Source organism: Haemaphysalis longicornis, unplaced genomic scaffold (genome assembly GCF_048455015.1).
Source record: "Haemaphysalis longicornis isolate Haplotype H1 unplaced genomic scaffold, Haemaphysalis longicornis Haplotype H1 scaffold_6, whole genome shotgun sequence".
Taxonomy (NCBI): Eukaryota; Metazoa; Arthropoda; class Arachnida; order Ixodida; family Ixodidae; genus Haemaphysalis; species Haemaphysalis longicornis.
In genome coordinates this window covers 210085617-210104405 of record NW_027526407.1, presented here as the reverse complement: position 1 = coordinate 210104405, position 18789 = coordinate 210085617, and the positions used below count along the sequence as shown (strand labels likewise).

Here is an 18789-nt window from a genome sequence, read left to right as displayed (position 1 = left end):
TTGCTCTATGAGAAGGAACAAGGTTTTGGTCACTCGGTCAGCTCCGTTCCAGCCACGAAAGTGCTTTAAATATTGAGAAACATTCACATTTACAACTACAGCGATGTCTATTACGGCAAGCACTAGGAAGGCGGTAATGAGTTGCGCATTAGAATTGAAGCGGTACGACCCAGCAGAAATATATGGGCGCCACCAGAATGGCGTCTCTTGGCGCTGGCTGAGGTCGGTGGCCGCCAACGAGATTCCGTGGCGTCACAAAGAAATGCCACCGGGAAGACCTCACTGCTCCACTTCGATTGTCTGTCTGAAGTTCGCGATGAGATTTATGCTATCGCTATCGCACACGTCACATTGAGTCAAAGAGGTATTCGGTGTTCACGGCCGTCTCAAGAGTGGGTCTCAGCTGGCTTATTTGTCATTTGCGCGGGACGTTGTAATGGTCCCACATATACGTAATGGACGCGTGGTGACGCTGAATCCGCAGTGTTTACTTCGAGAAATCTTTTTTTAGCTGTTTCTTCTCAAGTGCGCGAAAGATTCGGGCGAAAATATCCCAGACGGCCCCCTAAATAGGACGCGGGCGTTTTCATTCTAGTGCCCAAAGGCTAGACAGATGGCCTTCCAGGCCACGGATAAGATAGCAGGGCACGCTTCGCATGCCTATCGCGCCGACGTTTCTTTCGAGCGCGCTTTTTTTCACTGGAGATACGATCGCGTGCACGGCCGCTTGTAAACACACCGCGGCAGCCTGCCGGACATCATCGCTGGCTACGCCGTCCCGGTGGGGGGCATCGCGGCCAGCGTTGACGCAGCGCGTGGCGGCCCGCCGTGCAGTGGTCGCGGCACAAGAGATCGTCTTGCCCCTCTTGCGCGCGCTTTCTCTCGGAGCTGCGTAGTTGCGAGGGCAGCGTGTGCCTGAACAGCCTGGAGACAGGAAGCGCGCCACTTGCAACCTCTGTGACAATGCAGGCAACGGCTCGACGCTCCTTTTGCGTTCGCCCTGCCACACTTGCGCGCACCCACTTCGCTGGCCTTCGCACGGGGGAGCTGTGTATGTATTGTAGAGGAGTCAAGCGATTAGGATGGACGCTAGCTAGAACGCTAATCCCTCTTCATGGACTTGTTGAAGCCCGAAGATGAGAGGAAGAAGCAGCACTCCGGGCGAGATCCGCGAGCGCAGTGTTTGGCAGAGTTCGCAAACCGCGTCTTCGTCACGGCCTCCACGGCTAAATGCCGCGCCTATAAACCTTGCTACAAGATATATATATATATATATATATATATATATATATATATATATATCTTTTAATTAGATTAGATTATATTACATTGGAAATACCACAAGAAACATAACATTTAATACGGCGTTCCGGCTGCGGTCCAGTATTGAATAAGGCTAAATTACCCCATCCGAAACGTCGTAATAAATGTTTTTCGTGGAGATTCCAATCTAAAACAGTTAAAACTGTATGTAACGAACCTCTATGTAACGAATTTCTGGATTTAACGAAGTTTTCTAATTCCCCGTTGACAACCCCATTGAACCCCATGTGTTGGCGACGTTTATGCAATGAAGGCGGTGAACGGTTAACCTTGATGTAATGATTTCGCCACGCTGATGAGCCACTGTTTCGAGCACTTTCTCTGAAAAATCGGCTTAATAAACGCACTAATTTGGTGAATTTAGCCGCCCGCACCGCAAACCACCGTGCGTTTCCATGAGTGAGTGCGCCATCAGTTATGTGCTAGACTTCACTGGAGGCGTGTAGTCGCGCGTCTCCACTGCTATCTGTGGTGCCGTATCATCGGTGATGAGTTCTGCTACCAGAAGAGGAACAGTTCGGTCTTTTCAAGAGAAGCGCGCAATTTTAAATTCTGTCTCCTCCGCCGAGAAAGAAGAACGTCGCCGCCCAGTGCAGTATCTCAGCTAGCTCCCTCTCAACAATTTTGAGTGCGGAAAAGAGCATCAACTTTCGCGAAAAGATGCCCTTTCAGCATAAGTTTGGTTCTTAAAGCACTGATACTTAAGTTACTCTTCTGAATACAGGGGAAAATGACCTTGATTCTCTGGGGTGAGTGTAGTGCCCAAGCTCGCGGGGAAGCAGCAGGCTGACGCAAATCACGGAGTCTTTCACTGCGAAAGAAATCCGTGAACGGTGAGTGCACCTTCACTGATGTCTAGCATTTTGGTTACGTTTCCGCTTCACTCACTGGAGTCTTACTCGAAACCGGCATGTAACGAAAAATTGTGAATTTTTGTCAACTTCGTTATATTCAGGTTTAACTGCATACCATTCAGCTGCCAAGCAGTCTACTGTGATATATATATATATATATATATATATATATATATATATATATATATATATATATATATAGTTGCAAGAAACAGTTTCTTTGACACCGGTCAAATTTATGAAAGAAAGGGGGACACACGTCGAAAAAGGAATGGTTTTTAACGTTTCGGCCGGAGGACCGGCCTTCGTCAGAATAACAGCGGTGGCTGTTGTCAAATAGCATATAAGGGTGTATTCCGCCCTCATGTGATATAATACTGAATCATCACATGAGCGCGGAAATGATAACATCCAAGTAACACAATGCAAATACAATGGATCAGGGCTTTGTGCGACAATCTGTTGGCTGAAGTACATCATTATAAGTGCGACGCGTGCAAAATGTAAATGCTATTTTGCCTGCGCAAAATGCAAATGCCAGATTAAAAAAGCATCACAACATACTCCTACAGAGCGAACGATTAAAATCAATTTTCCGGGAACCACCGCGTGTAACCTACAGAAGATCCCGCAATTTACGTGACCTGCTGACATCGTCCAAAAACAAACATAAAATGACAACTGGCTGCCACCCTTGCAACAAACCGCGTTGCAAGGTCTGCAATCACATGACCACTTCACTAAGCGCAAGCAGGACTGCATCAAATTTCAGCCTAAACATAAATGGAAACTATACCTGCGACTCGCGCAACGTGGTTTATCTCCTCGAGTGTGACATTTGTAAATTGCAGTATAAATTGGCGAGACAAAAAACGCCCTTCAGGCAACGGTCCAACAATCACAAAGTTCATATCTCCGTACTTCCTCACCAGCCAATATCAAAACATGCGAACGTCACTGGCCACTCATTCGACCATATTAAAGCCACGATTCTTGAATCCGGTTTCCGAACGCATCATGACGGGGAGGTGCGCGAATCTTTTCTTATATTTAAATTCAGTACAGTCGCACGTGGTCTGAATGAAAGCGCTGGAAGACTGAGTTGCTTGTATCGTTGACCGTATTCAATATTGCTGCCGTTTAGTAACCCTCCCTCTTTTCCCTTGCACGTGCGCACGCATGCTACAGCTGACTTCCAATATTGCACGCGTCGCACTTATAATTATGTTGTACTTCAGCCAACAGATTGTCGCACAAAGCCCTGATACATTGTATTTGCATTGTGTTACGTGGATGTTGTCATTTCCGCCCTCATGTGATGCTTCAGTGAACACCCTTATATGCTATTTGACAACAGCTACCGCTGTTATTCTGACGAAGGCCGGTCCTCCGGCCGAAACGTTAAAAGCCATTCCTTTTTCGACGTGTGTCCCCTTTTTCATACATATAGAGTTAGTTTCTGATAAGGACCCCACTCTCTCCGCCTGGTCTGCTTCTGGCGGTTCTGAGAATCTTTCGGTATGTCCCGCGGCGGGTCAACAAACACCCTCTCCTCCTTTCTCTCCAAAAAGTCCCGGAATATCAACCCCCGGCGGACATCCCTGTGACCCACTTCGCGGCTCAAACTATACAACCTTCTTTCCCCCTCAATATCTCCCTCGACATACTCCAAAACCAATCCGCTTTCTCAATTTCCCTTCCTTATTTCCTTCTCTCCTCTCACCTGGGGACCTACCCCTATATAAAGCGCGCCAGCCAGGCGAGAGATTGCCCTGACGAAAGCAAGTCTCTTTGCTGGAACGTTGGCAACAATCGTGCTTTTACCCCTTGTTCGAAGTATTTCTTCTCTTGTATATATATATATATATATATATATATATATATATATATATATATATAGCGAATCAGAAAATGGGAAATGAGGGGCTCCGTGACATAAGACAGAAAATACTCTCATACTCTCCCTTCATACTCTCCCTTCCCTTGCCCTGCCCTCGCCCTTGCTGCATTTTCTGTGTATGTATAACGCTGAAACCAACTTATTCTGTACTCTGAAGAAAGGAAGTCCTCTTCTTGAAACGTCAGTAAACTTTTAATTTTATTTTTAATGTCTTTCTCGTACCTTATTTTGTCGCGCTCTGTGTGAGTTTTTGTTTCCAGATTATATATATATATATATAAACAAAACTAAAACTCACAAAGCGCAGTGCACAAACAGTATATGTAAAGAGTCGGATACACCACAGCAAGAACAATTACAAGGAAGGTTTACTCTCGTGGCGGCAACGGGACTTGCCTTCATCAGAGTACAGTTACATGATTTTGCTGTCACAAACATTTTGAACACATTTCTTATATAGCTTTGCCGAAAACTGTGAGAAGGAGCGGAAGATGTTTCGGAAAGAAACGGAGAGTATACGTGCAGTCGGGCTATGCCCATGGTACAACAAAAAAAAAAAAAAAAAAGAGAGAGAGAGAGAGAGAGAGAGAGAGAGAGAGAGAGAGAGAGAGAGAGAGAGAGAGAGAGAGAGAGAGAGAGAGAGAGAGAGAGAAGGGGTCGTATTAACAAGGCAGCCCTCAAGATTGCACCACGACGGGGCAACGTACTATTATGAGCAATATGAAAGGGAACACAGGAACGCGTGGCAAACAGCCTCGACGCAGACTCGGAGCGATACGCGGATGGGGCTGTGAAAATCAAAGGAGGAAGGAGGGCGCTCTTCCACTAACTGTTGGCATTCCCACCACGCTGGGATTTCTACAAAGCAGCAGCTTACGTCATTTCACCGATAATGTTATCGTCCGACAGCCGATAAGACGCACGGCGGGAATGGGAACAGTTGTTAGAACGGCATCCCCCTTTACACTTTGTTTCCGACGGTGGCCGCTGCGTATTACGCATACTTTGTCTGAGGGTGTTTTCTATGCGTTCCTGTGTTCCCTTTCACATTGCTCACAATAGTACGTGGCGTGGGCTGCAAGTTCAGACACTTCGGAAGACTGGACAATCGCGGTTTCAAAAAGAAGGGAAAAGTATACAACAAAAATTCAGTGGGTGGGGAGACTGGTTCGGATGGATCCATACAGGCATGAACGAAGATTGTATTTTGGGTGCACCCCCCGCAGATTGGGTCCACCCCCCGCGGGTGCACCCCCCGCAAGAATTGATACAGTGCAAAAAAAAAAAAAAAAAAAAAAAAACATTGCACAGTGAGCTATCAACCGAACAGGAAATAGGTAGGGTCCAGAGATCACATAGTTTCCGAGTGGTAGGGGGGGGACGCGGCCTCCTTCCCGTGGACCAATCGCATTGTTGAGACGCATTTGGCTAATGAAGCTGCTGTAGTTGGAGAGTTTCTGGATATATAGCACTGAAATCAGCTTCCCCTGTATTCTGAAGACAGGAAGTCCTCTTCCTGAAACGTCAGTAAACTTTTAAATGCATAGCATTTTAGTAACTCACAATGTCACGCGGCGTTGGCGTGCCTTGTCGTAGTCCGCATGCGCGCCTTGTCGTAGTCCGCAGGCGCGCCTTGTCGTAGTCCGCAGCCAGGATAAGTTTCCGGCGCCCGGTTTCGAACCCATGACGCGGAACGCAAGGTGCCCGGCGCACTACCGACCGAGCCACGAAACCGACACAGATTTCGATGCACCGAACGCGCCTTATATCCTTCACTCATTTCTCGTTTGTTTCGAAAGCGCCACAAGTTGTCCCGCGCCTCCAAAAAATGGCGACACGGGTCCCGCGATCGAGAGATACGACTTGCCGGCGCACCCCCTCGGAAATGCTGTGCATTTGATCGTGTCCCTCGCGAGGGGGATGTCTTTTTTTTTTCTCGTGTGTCTCTGCCTCACTTACCTCGTCTGCTCGCGCTCTTTGCGAGTTCTTTTGTTTGTTTCCAAACTAATATCCATATATAGGTGGGCGGCTGCCAATCGCCCATCAACGATTCCAGAGAAACCGCCGGAAAGTGACTTGGGAGTCACCACGTAAACATCGCCCGTATTAGTTTTCAGGTTCCGATAAAATCGGTATCGTTGTGGTCACGACGAAGCAGTGTCGTTGACGAATCGAACTCGCACTTGGTCGCCCCTCTATTCCTTTTCTCGACTCATTCACTCCCGGTCGCCTTGTAACATTCGGTGCTGGCTTGCACCAGTCGAGGCGATGGCAGGAGAGGGCCCTCGGAGTGCGATTCTTTGGCGGATGGGCGGATCTCGGCTTTCGACAATGCGCTTCAATGATGCCGCCGCCGTTGCGCACGACCACGACACAAACGACGCCCGGAAGAGGGAAACGCGAAACTCTGCACCCGACAACCGCGCGCCCGTAGTGCGTGCAAGTGTTGTCATTATTTGGCGGGCCCCGGTGCACAGCCCCGTACGTGACAGCGATCAGCGTCAATTGGGGCGCACACACTACGTGGAGTTGAAACGAGGCGAAGGCTTTGCTGACGTGAAGGAGGGGGACAGCGCAAAATTTGACGAGACGATAGAACACGCAGACTATCCAAATGGGCGAAGGAAAGACGGCATACGGAGTGCCCTCGGTCGTTCACTAAAGTTTTGTGGCCTTTCGGGTCTGCGATGGGCAACGCCCGTACGTCAAACAGATTGCGCAGTTAACGGCTGGTCGTCGTTCTTTCCTCGCTCCTCAAGCTCCACTGCCCATCTTTTTGCGCACTCTTTTTTCTATTCAAATCCCTCCTTGCAAAGGGTAGCCAGGCGGACTCTTCTCTGGCTAGCCTTATCACGCACTGTCTTATCCTTCCTCCGTTCCTTGACGAGGCGAGAGACGAGGAGAAACACAGCGCTGACTGACTTGCAACTGGTTTACTCTCTGACGTTAGGGCGCAGACAGAAAACACGAGCAACACAAGACCAACACGATCGTGCTTATTATCGCAAACTATTGTCGCCTTGCGCCACCAACAGAGGGTCAGAAATTAATCCTCCCGCCTTCTTCATTTCTCTCACCCGTGACTGGCGGCCCTGATTAGGGGTCGCCTTGCCGCTTGCGTCCCATCGGTTAGCCTTCAATGCAAGACAGAAAAGGGGGCGAAAAAAGACGGCGACAGAGCGCGGCCTTCTGTGTATTTTCTATCGCAGTGTGTAGAGTGCGGTCCGATGACATTCGAATGTCTAGGACTATAGGCTAGCACCGCTCAAAGCCCGTGTGGTGTAGGGGTTGCGTCCTAGCTGCTTGATGCCAGGGACAGTGGTTCGAGACCGGCTTATGCCTCTCTCGTTTTGGGGGGCGAAGCCCCGTAGCTGCTCGGGCTGTCGGCGTCTCCTGCCGTCCTCGGAGCCTCCTGTAGTCATGGTACTAAAAAATTAGTACTGGCTTAGCTCTGCTATGCCAGGATAACGTAGCGTGAGCTAAGGTTCAGCAATCCAGTTCAGTCCAGTCCAATTCAGTCCAGTCCAGTACAGTACAGTGCAGTCTAGTCCAGTCCAGTCCTGTCCAGTCACTGCTCCTCGCGCATGCTCAGCACGGCTCTTAACGAGCCACGCGAAACGGCTATCAAGCGGCTCCGGTGCAGCGTCAGACTTGGCTACTGCGCAATTGAGGCGCACACCTGGGCACACACCGGCGCCAGTGCGTCTGCCGCGGCTATTACGTAACAAAATCCAACACAATCCACTTTAATCCAATTCAAATCCAATCCAATGTCGTTCGCGCTTGCGCAGAACGGCCCTTCACGGAACACGCGAAACTGCTCAACTTTGGCCAGTGTAGCTTACGCTACAAAAACCGGGACACTGGTTGACGCCTCGCGCAAGAATGTAACGCGGTGCCCGTGTGGTAACACACCGGGACACTCGTTTTCCAGCGCCTCGCGCTAGAGCGCTTTCTGCTTCACCTCTTCAGCTCCCCTAGCTGTCCTGCGTGTGGGGCGCTCGATACGCGCTATCATGCTCTATGTGAGTGTTCCACGGACCCATTCCCCCCTCTTCCCTCCCCGAACCTCTGGGAGAAGTGGTTGCACTGCGCGGACGGTCATGGCTCCAGCCCTGGCGGTCGCGGACGCCTTCTGGACCTCCCCCACACCACCTGAGGTAGAAATAAAGTTATCTCTCTCTCTCTCTCTCTCTCTCTCTCTCTCTCAAAGACACGAGACTTTTACAGCAAAGCTGCATACCTCCAGCCCCCCTCCGTGGGCGAAAACGTCAAGGCCCCAAGAATACACTTATACACTGAATGCTTCGCCCCAAGAATACACTTTACACTGAATGCTTCGCTTCGTCACTGGAGATGTCCCGGTTTTTTAGAAAGCACTAAATGTATGTGATGAATCCGATGGTCATGGCGCCGAGGACAAGAAGCAGCAGTGGCGACAGGTAAAGAGAAGGTTTTGTGACAGAGAAAAGAAGAAGATGAAGACGAAAAAAAAAAAAAAAACTGGCACATAGCGCATACGACAAAGCGCTGAAGATGATAAAGAAGACAGCCAACGTGGGAAGAGGATGATGAGAGGTCGGAGGCCTCGAGCAGGAGGAAGTGTGCGGTCGTCGGAATTCCGCTCCCCGTCGGTCGCCCGGTCCGAGGGACAGAAACACACTGCGGCAGTCGACCGGACTGCGAGTGTGAACTTTTTCGAGGATTTACGTGTCCCCGATCTGAGCGTCCTCAATTGGATTGCGTACAGGCGTGGCTGCAGCCCCTTCATGCAGATCTTTTTCTACTCCAGCCCTATTGTGATAACTTGTCGCTAGTCGAAATAAGCCTGGACAACGTTTTTCCCCTTTTCCCCGCATGCGAAATTGTTGCCGACCCGATTACTCAACAGTTTACTTGAAGATAATTTGGCTACTCTTCATACTCATGTCATCATTGCCACAGATGTCTCGCAAAGAGAAGGCTTGGGTAGGAATATATTCTCCGCCTCTAGATTGGTCCTCCTCAATCAGGCTGCCCCGATTTTTCAGGCGGAATTATTGGCGATAATTCTAGCCCTTAATAAACTACAGCATAGATTTGCGGGCGTGGTTATCCTTTCAGATTCTCTCTCCGTATGCACTGCTTTAACAAATGATAAAGGTTCTTCCCTTCTCCGGTCATTCCGTTCATTCGTTCCTTACCAGCTTCTATTAGTGTGGGTCCCTGGTCACGCAGGGGTAATCTTAAATAAACTGGCAGACCAATTAGCCCATTTGGCTCTTGGGGGTCCTGTCGTCGTGAATTGCCCAAGTGACAGTTTTCTGTGGGGAGCGAGCTTCAGGCACCTTGAAGTTTCACAAATTCATCGGCAGGATGCCCTTCATTCATGCTCCGACTATATTCACCTCATTCACTTATGGAAGCCTAAATTCTGCGAACCTCGTAAATGCGAGGTGGCAATCACAAAATTTCGATGCAGAATCCCCCCTTTAGATTTTTATCTACACAAAGCTGGTCGGGCTTTATCTCCTGAATGTCCGTTGTGCAAGGCCCCCGAAACTATAGAACACTTTTTTTTAAACTGCCGCAGCTTTTCCTTGATGCGACGCACGCACCTTGAATACACGTTTAATCGGCTGAATCTCCCGTTATCTTCCACCGTTGTTCTTTCCCTGGGTGCTTCCGTCCTACAAGATCTTCAGGCAGCTTTAGCTAAGATGCGCCGAGGTACGGCCCCAGGGAGAGACCGTATAACAGTCCAACTATTGGCGAACCTCTCGGACTCGGCCTACTTGCAACTGTTAGATTACATAAATCAAATCTGGGACGGGCGTCCACTCCCCCCAGAATGGAAGACCTCCTTGGTCACTTTTATACCCAAAGCAGGAAAAATTGTTAATATTGATAATCTGAGGCCAATTTCGCTCACCTCATGCGCGGGTAAGCTCATGGAGGCGATGGTCCGGGATCGTCTCTCTTCACACATTGAGTCCACGGGCCTCTTTGCTGACACTATGTTCGGGTTCCGCCCACATATGTCAGCACAGGACGTCCTTCTCCAGCTACACCGCGACGTAATTCGACCAACTACAATGCGACAAAACGATAAAGCCATCCTTGCCCTAGATCTCAAGGGGGAATTTGACAACGTCCGGCACAGCAGCATACTAGAAAACTTAAGTAGAACGGATTGTGGTCAGAAAGCCTTCGCGTACGTCAGAGATTTCTTCTCCAAACGTCAAGCATTCCTGAGGATCGAAGATGAGGAGTACGGTCCATATTATCGCCGCTACTCTTTAACATCGCTATGATGCAGCTGCCGCACAAATTAGCTCGGGTAGAGGGTATACAACATGCCCTTTACGCCGATGACATAACAATCTGGAGCACAGAAGGCAGCCTTGGGGGAATGGAGGACCGCCTTCAAAGGGCTGCCAGCATTGTCGAAAGCTATGCTAATGACTGCGACCTCCAATATGCCCCCAAAAAATCAGAACTTTTGCACATTAAACCCAATCCTAAAGAGTACACATGGCTTTGCATCTCTTTAACGGGTGGTTCTATCAGAGAAGTGGAAGAAATTAGGATCCTGGGCCTGCTAATTCACAACAAACTTAGCCCAGAGACCACCATTGCCAAACTGAAGTCGGACGGATGATACAACGCGTATCCAACAAGCGCGGCGGGTTACGGGGCAGGGACGCGCTCCGGCTCGCCAATGCCTTTGTAACCAGTAGGATCCTTTTCTCCGTACCCTACCTCCGTACGAACAAACAACACGAGAATCGCATTGACGTCATCATTAGGAAGGCCACAAAACGAGCCCTTGACCTCCCGGTGGCTACCTCCAACACCAGGTTATCGGCGCTGGGAGTGCTCAATTCGTATCAAGAGCTGAAAGAGGCTCATCTCACAAATCAGTACACTAGACTCGCACAAACGGCGTCCTGGCCCCACTTGCTTAATCGCCTACAAATCAAACATGAGTGCATCCCAGAGGAGACGTGCAAACTCCCAGAGTTGTGGCGGCACAGGCTCTGGGTGCATCCACTTCCGCGTAACATGGAAAAGCACACTCACGAAGGCAGGAGGGAAGCACGCGCTAAGACCCTGGAAAGGAAATACGGAAATGGGCGAGGTGTGTTCTATGTTGATGTGGCAGGACCGTCGCCTCTAGGGTTCTTCACTGCCGCTGTAATTCACAGGGACCAGCAAGTCGATGGGCTCTCCTACCGGGTTCCTAACTCCACGCAAGCCGAGGCGATTGCCATATCGCTCACCGCCTCGGACCCGAAGTCAAGGACAATAATCACGGACTCTCCCGAGCCTGTGAAAGCTATTTAGCGGGCATGGTACCACCCTTGGCCTACAGAATTTTAAAACGAGTGGTGCGGTTCGTAGACACCGCACCTAAGAAATTGTGTGGTCTCCGGGCATCAGGGTCTGAGAGGTAACGAGGCCGCGCACGCGGCTGCCCGAGCGCTTACACACCGGGCGCCTCACCCATGCTCTCCCGGCTCGGAGATTAGCAAACCACTTCTTCGGTTTAGAGAAATCGTAAAACATTACTGCGATAACCGCCGGCTTTAATCAGCCCCTGCAAAGGGTCTGAGCAAGGCTGATGAGCGAATACTGCGGCGCCTGCAGCCCAGCACATTTATGTGCCCTTTTCGATTTTCGACCCTAAAACAGATGGGCGGTGTCTGCACTGCGGGGAGGTGTCCGACACCTTCCACATGGTGTGGACATGCCAGCGCAACCCTGCGTTATCCCCCAACCCTTCCCCTACCAGAGAGGCATGGGAGGCAGCCCTGCTCAATTGCTCGGGGCTGGAGTCTCAAAGGTCTCTAGTTCGACGGGCGAGAGTGGCGGCCTTGACCAATGGGGTCCCGGAATAGGGACTGCACCTGTGCGGAGGGCCACAGGCCCTAACTCTTTTATTCTGATCAAAAATAAAGTTTCACGCCTCCTCCTCCTCCTCCGTCCTAGGAGTTTGCCACAGAGATATTGTGATGGCTTTTCACTCCTTTGTTGCGGCGGCAGGCCGGATGCCCTGCTAGACAGCTGTGTATTCATTCGTAATTTTTTTCCTGACAATCCCCTTTCACCAAAGATTTCTTTGTCTTTGTCTTCTCTCAATCTTTTTCTCGTATTTCACTTTTTCTTTCTCGCTCTAAAATAAACCGGGTCACATCCTAATCATTACAGGCAGCTTCTTTGCCAATCCCCCGCGTGGGTATGCGCCATGATTTAAGGATCCAACCAACCAACGAGGCCGACGCCACTGCCACTCAGCAAGCACAGCCTGCGGAAACGGGGCAACGATCTCGTCCCCCGTCTCTTCTGCCGCAGTCACAGTGCCTGCTCTCGTTCACCGCTGCGGGCACCCGCCAAGTCTGCGGCCTCAGAGAAGAAACTGTGAGAGTCGGTTTTTTTTTCCCGTTCCTTGATTTTCGCGTGGCACAAACCGTCTGACGCATTTCTGCCGTGGTCCGTCTCACACGAAGATCTCGCGACACCACCGAAGGTCCGCAGATCCTGCCGATAACATCACAACGTACATGGGTCTATGCGAGAGCTGCGTGTCTGTCGCTAGGTTTGTCTGCTTTAGGGAATAAATGCGTGCACTTTGTACTACACTGAGGGTGGTTATCCTCGTAACCATAAAATATTACGACAAAGTGTCAAAAAAAGTCGCTGGAGCCATCGTTTCGACAACCAAACTTGTCTAAATATTCTTTTTTTTTCAAGAATAAATTAAACTTAATTTTCATGGCTTACGTTAGTTTCCTGTGTTTAACTTCGTTAGGTCATGTGAAGTTATTTAACTTGTTTTAGGTCAGGTTACCTTGCTTTACGCCAGGTAGACCCGGCATTTTTTTGCAAAACGTCGGTGGACGTCGAGACACAGCCATTTTCTATTCTGAGTCGGCATCTTTTTTTGCACCAAAACTAGCCCGGCCAACTTTCCATGGGGATAGATGCAGCCTGCGTTGAGCGTATTCACATGGGCGACACGTGAAATGCTGCTCGCGCAGAGGAGCCTCAAACGACGCTCTTTGCGCCGCGTAAGCCGTGTCCAATTAACCGAGGCAAGCCGCATTGCGGGGAATGTGCGTCAGCACTGACGGGCTGGCCATCGAGTTACCGGGAACTCCACTTTTCCAACCGAAGAAGTTTCACGAGTTGTATCCAGCGTCGGTGTTAGCAGAAAGAGGGGGGAGGTACGGAATGGATGGGGGCACGACAGAGTGTAGGCTTGAAATGCTAGTTCAGAGGAGAGGGAGTTTTAGCGCACGCTACGGTCGGCGGGTAGCGGGACGCGACTGGGCATGCGCCCGCAGGCCTCACCCACCGACCGTAGCCGGCCGATACGCTGAAGACCCCGGTATCCGCCACTGCCTTCGATTACGCCGGGAAGGCTGGTCGTTATGCCGCGAGGCGCACCGGGCTCGCTCGGGGCGGTGTGGCAGCGCCGCCACTGGTCTCGAGCCACTCTTCTGGCCTTCTACTAACCGCCGGAAGGTATTCGCTACAAACTCCACCCGAGGTCTCAGGCGTCGCGGTACTAATACGAAATCTAAATCCTCCTTTTTTGTGAAACGATGATATCGACACTCTTTATCACCCGATTGCAATTGTTGAATATAACGCACTGACCTTGACCAGCTCCCAAACGATCCATTATTTTACGCCACAGGTATGGACTGCGGGCCATTCTCGGACAGAGAAAGAACCGTGCATTTTTGCGCCGACTCCTTCCATGTGAAATACAGGCGGGTGTTTTCTCGACGGCCAGAATATCCTTAAAGGGGCCGTAAACACGGTTTCAAAAATTGCGATTTTACGTGTTTAGTCGCTGTACAATCCGAGGAACGTCCTCCCGCAAAAATTGTTTACAAGCGTTGAAGATTAGCCAAGTTATCGTTCATTAAAAAGGGCCAGCATTAAATTTTGGAGCTTTCGCCATTTCTTCGCGCCTCAAAGGCACTGTGCGAGTTCACCAGCCCAAGCAAGACCGCTTTGAGAAAGCGGACAAGGCCTCTGAGTGACGCGCAGCCATTGGCTTCCCTCGGCGGTACATCACGCCTCTGCTTGAAGAGCTGCTGAAGAGCTGTTGAAAAATATTTTGTTGGGGGCATTAATTGATAGTTTTCTTCCCGCTAAATTCGAAAAACTGGTCTATTTCACGTATAAATGCACCAAAAACGCCTTTTTTCGTCCAAATAAACGCGCCTGCCCGAGGGCGCGATCAGAGTCCTGGCTGTCTTTCGCGAGTGGCCGGTGGTAGACGGTCATATTCGGAAGTGCCGGCGCTGCGGTGGCTGCTCGGTCCGGATGGCGTATGTCGTTCCCGTTCAGAATGGAACCTGTCCCGTCCCGTTCAGTGGAATGGAAGACGCATTGCGCGCTTGGAACAGCGACCTTCTGAAGCCTATTTAGGGCCCCTTTAAATGTATGCAGTCACGCCGGAAGTTTCACCTCCAACTTCCTTCCCCGGCACGACAAAGCGTATTCCACGTGGTTCGGCATCCCGGTTGAGCACGCCCACTGAAATCACAATCACGTTCCTGTGAGAGAAAAAAGTTAATTGGCGCCACTGATCGCGGCCCCGTATCAGACACGGGCCAGTGTTCCTTGTTGCGACCTTTCGCCGCAGGAGAAAATATGCCGTCCCTCTGCGAGGGGCTCGAAATAACGCCAAGGAAAGGCCACGCTTCTCCGAGTGGCTTGTTTTGGTTGTAGTCCATATCGAGGAACACGCCTCGGCGTTGCAGCAGATAAGGCCATTTTGGCTCGAGACGGCAAACTGCGACAGGAAGGGCTGTGTTTATCTCACCAAGCGCGCGTCCAGTTCATTCTGGCATGCTCGGGCCCGAAATCTCCACGAGATGTCACTGACAACATGAGTAAACGGACACGAGAAGAATAACCGGCCCGCAAGAACGTGTTTGCGTAGCTGTCAGGCGACAATTTCGATTCGGCCTTCTCTGACCTCTGGCAGGACTGTGAGGAGGTGGCCGACACCTACCACATGGTATAATTAATTCCTACCCTCTCCTAAGCGCCACCCTGTCCGAGAGGACTGGCAGGCGGCCCTGCTCTTGCTCGGCTGCCCGAAAGTCCCTGGTCCAGCGTGCTCGATCGGCGGTGACATCCGATAAGGGACTCCACCGCTATTAGTACTAGGGCGACACCCATTGCCTCAACAAACGCTCTTTACCACCCCCACCGGCTCCACCTCAATATATACGGAGAGGTGGTGGTCGCGGAGAGGTTGCGCGGGACACCATTAGAGCCGGACACTGGGGCAGAGCTCGAGGGCAGCCGCGATTATGTCGCCTCAAGTGCCGGATTAATAGCGCTGGAGGGCAAGCGGCGAGGCGTATACACCTTGCGGACAAATCGCCGCCACTCACGAAGACAAAGTGTGGCCCGAGGGCCTCACCCTTCGTTATGATGCACGAAAGTGAAAGAGCGACGGATTGGACGCTGCGTAACTTTGCCACTGACTGTGTCTGCTTCACACTGAAGGGGCAGTAACGGCCATAGCTTACCGTAGGCCTCAAGTCGAAGTCTGTGCATCGCAAGCGGGGAACCGTCGTTTGTGCTACTAAAAAACCTATCGAACACGTGCTGCATGGCAAGCAGTGCAGACCCCCCCCCCCCCCCTTCCTTCGCAACGTTTGAGACACGTGGTGATAGCTTCGCAACGCCGTATGCTGTGGCGATGTAGCTTCGCAGCGCCCGCACAGAGCTGCGTGCGACGTTCCTCGGCTGGACGGAATGCCCTTCGTTCGCGTCCATGGGACACACAGCACGTCCTTCGGGAATTGCAGAGGGTTTTTCGGCGCCGTCCTTTAGCGACCACACCGCGCCGGGTCGACCATGGTCATCGTGGGAAAGTCGAATTACGACGTACAGGGAAACGGAGCCTGTATTTCATTCATTCTATGCATCCTACGTCTTGCTGGGCGTTTTTCAGCTTTAAATGAGTCAACTTAATGGTGGCGTTCGCACTGAGGGCGCACACTCAACTATTCGATGCAGCGGATTCTAGGAGTTGCTTTGGTTTGCTAGTTTTGACGTGTGCGAAAATTCATTTGCTTTGTTTAAAAATATGGAAATAATTTATTTTAACCAAATACGCGCTGTAGTGAATGAATGGTTGGACTCACGAATGCAAATAAAAATGGTAGTGTCTATTATCACGGCAAACGTGAGAATTACCGTCAGAAATTTCTCACGGTGGTCGCCTCTCATCGGCTAAGAACGCTACCCGGAGATTCTATGGGATAAATATTCCTTAAAAATCCGTGTTTGCAGCTGCCCCTGTAGCGCTGTGGTATTTGGTTTCAAACGAGAAGGCTCAGGCTCGAGTCCGACATTGCACTGTTTTTTTTTTCTTTTTTGCTATCCGAATTCTTCGGTCATCGTGACTTTGTTAATGCTTTTTTTTACTCTGGTTTTTCCTATATCAAGAAATCGAAGCACAGTACTTCTCGAATGCGTTGAGTTAAGTTCAATGTAGGTCGTGTTCTGTGCCGTTGGGCTGGGTTAGATTTGTTGCAGTTCGGCTAAATTTGGGTGGGTTATGACGCGTTTGGTTAGGTTACGTTAGGCTCGGGGCACTTAAAATAATTCGGCAAATTTGAGGCCAGTCAGCTCTTATAGAAAGTGCCGTGAGAATTTCCCGGACGTGATTCTCACTGCCGCCGTGAGATTAGACGCAGCCAATAAAAAAGTTGCGGACAAGCGCTGATACAAAACGCGCACGAATAATGATGAAGCTCCTGTGTGTGCTTGGCGACAGAGCTGAGAGGCAACCATGCTGGCGTCTTGCATTACTCTACAGTGCTGAGAGAAGAAGCGCACTAACACCTGCACCGATTAGGAACGGGGCGCACACGAGACTATTGTCTCGTTGGTACGTACGATTCCGATTCGCGCGTAATTTCGACTGCAGAGATGATGAGCTCTTTTTTCCAAAGTCCCATATTCGTTCCACGTGATAGCTCGGAGAAGTCAGAGCTGCCAACAGCGCTCAGAGCGCGCGTACACGGGCACTGTGCACAATCCTGCCGTGTGGGCAGGAAGCCTCTTCCTGAAAGATGCAACCAGAAACACGACATCGCCGCCCACAACACGAATTTCCTGCCTCGCTTTCTCGATCGTGCGGGTTTTCTAAGACCAGTGTTCACGCGGTACTTGAGAACGCAGGCTTCCCGGCGCCACTGACTGCTCGCAGGTGCAGAAACAGCCCAGCGGGGGAAGAGATGCACTGGTGCTGATTAACTGAAATGCAAGCAGCGGCGACGTCCAGAATGTTGAATCACTAACAGCTGGGACTGCTTATCGCTCCTCCTCGTAATCACGTCGATCGCCCCGATCAGCGGGAACAACGAACACAGCGAGTTGCCGTTGCGTCGCGCATCCTTGTTCTGCGGCGCGCAAAGACGGCGAGAACTTCGTCGATAAGAGTATCGGGAATCTGTTTTGCTCTCCAATTCACTCGTTAACACGTTCCGCTCCGTAAAGATTGCGAGTGTGTCGCCGATAAAAATATCTGCAAGTGGAATTTCGGGAGAACGATAACAGACTCACGCGAGCAGGTTCTTTACACATCAGATTTCTTCGTGGCAGTTCGAAACGCGTGTTAATCACGGCCAACTTATCAGTGGTTACGCGGAATCAACAAGCTACGCCGGTTGGCGGATGTATGTGTTGGTCAATGGCACTCTCGGACAGGTCGGAGCTGCAGCGCGTTAGATTTTAGATCCCAGCACTCGTTGAAATGAAGCCCAAAAAGACGCGTTGAAGTGATTGATTGTGGGCTTTCGCGGGCTATTACGCACGCCGTAGTGGAGGGCTCCGGGGTACTTTTGATCACCTAATGACCGCTAACATGCTCTGATATCTCAAGACACGGGCGCTTTCGCTTTTCTCCTCCATCGCACGTTAAATCAAATCGTCTTTCTGTTAAACTCACAGTTATTCAACAAAAGTGTGTTTTGCATGCAATGAACAGGTCGGGCTTTTAATTATTACCAACTACTTCAATACCGTTCGCCTCGCATGTGCGCTGCGCAAACACGTCCTAGCCAATTACGTCGGACAACGTGAATCCAGCAGAAGCCGCTCGTGGTGCACAAGCCCCTCACCTTTTTCGGCCGCTTGGGTGTTGGTAGGAAGGGTGGTTGAGTTCGGGTCGCGACTGCGGGGGAACCCGGGCTCGTTCGGTAGTGCACGTGGCTCGAACTGCGCGCTTTTTATACACGCACCCGGCTGCCCCCGCTCACGCCGTCGCGACTGAACCACCGACAAGCTGACGGATTAGTTGCCAGGGGACGCGCCGATGACGTCACAGGCTAGGGAGCCGCCCAGCCTTCCCTAGATTCCCTAGCTGCTCTCTAGGGGCGCATAGCCCTATTCGCGACTTGGCAAATTTTCGGCGCAGTTGCCCTGTAATTTTACGCGAGCCATTAGCGACGTATGGGCGTGAAGGTTTTGCAAAATGCAATGTAATTTAACGCTTAGCTCGCAAAAATTGCTACGAGGTTATCAGATATTTCACAGAAAAGATATGATACTATTCGGAACATAACGACATATAAATAGATATGCTAGTGAAAATAAAACTCAGTACAATCCCTCGTTATAACGAAATCACTTTACTCGAAATATCGCTTCATTCGAAATTTCTTCTGGTCCCAACCCAAACACATGCAT

At 50.6% G+C, this 18789-nt stretch overlaps 1 protein-coding gene across 3 annotated transcripts in view; it reads right to left on the bottom strand.

Annotated features, from left to right (window-relative positions):
- Positions 1 to 18417, bottom strand: part of LOC144141331 (insulin-like) — a 34407-nt gene extending 15990 nt beyond the window's left edge. Inside the window, exon 1 of one of the 3 annotated variants that reach the window (XM_077672906.1) lies at positions 18222 to 18417. The gene's annotated coding sequence lies outside the window, so the exon portion shown is untranslated. The remainder of the gene's footprint in view (positions 1 to 18221) is intronic. The other 2 variants (XM_077672907.1, XM_077672909.1) reach the window with 2 other exon arrangements.
- Between the last annotated feature and the right edge of the window lie 372 nt (positions 18418 to 18789).